Source organism: Mastomys coucha, unplaced genomic scaffold, assembly GCF_008632895.1.
Source record: "Mastomys coucha isolate ucsf_1 unplaced genomic scaffold, UCSF_Mcou_1 pScaffold4, whole genome shotgun sequence".
In the NCBI taxonomy this organism is placed as follows: domain Eukaryota; kingdom Metazoa; phylum Chordata; class Mammalia; order Rodentia; family Muridae; genus Mastomys; species Mastomys coucha.
This window is the reverse complement of record NW_022196910.1, coordinates 2882677-2883521: the sequence shown is the minus strand read 5'-3', so window position 1 is coordinate 2883521 and position 845 is coordinate 2882677.

Genomic DNA, 845 nt, shown 5'->3' with positions numbered 1-845 from the left:
ATCCTGGGCTTGTCAGAGAGCCTGGGAGTGGAGCTTCCTCTGGGTGTTGTGGGACTGGCTGCAGAGCTGGGGTCTCTGGACCCCAGCCCAGACAGACAAGCTAGATATAATTTTCAAACCTTGTGCTACTTTCTACAGTTTTCACATTATCTTTATAAGTTCGGATTAAATATGTGTACGAAGGGTGAATCATACCACTACTAGGAACATGACTTACCAGAACACATCACAATCTATGGTTTTAGAGTATAACCAAATATAACGCAAGAGTTCATGGACAGTGGGACTACCATCAGCTGTTTGTTTTCTCAGTTGGCATTCTATGACTGTTATCAATGTCATGGCCAAAAGCATGTTGGGGAGGAAATGGTTGGTATAGTATGTCTATCCCAGTCAAACCTTGCACTGAGGAAAGTCAGCATAAAAGTCAAGCAGAAGCAGAAGCAAGAATCATGAAAGAAATTTACTCACCTCCTTTTTCTCTGTGGCTTCCTCAGCTTGCCTTATTATATGACCAAGAACCACTGCTTTTGGGTGTTGCTACCCACTATGGTGTATAAGGACTTTATCAGGGATCAAAAAACAGTCCATGGACATGGCCACAATGTCTTAGTTGAATTTTTCTCCCCTTGCGTCTCTTGTGTCAAGTTGACAAAAATCAGGTTTTCTCTTAGTGTGAGTCTATTTCCTTCTCACTCAGCAGACTGAGCAGAGGCTGTGTTTTCTAAGATGGGTGGCCCAGTGATAGCCTCTACATTTTCTTTTTTTTTATTTTTTTTTTGAGATAAAACTCAGACCTTTAATTTTGTTTCTCTAAAAGTAATTTAACAGCAATTCAATGATTA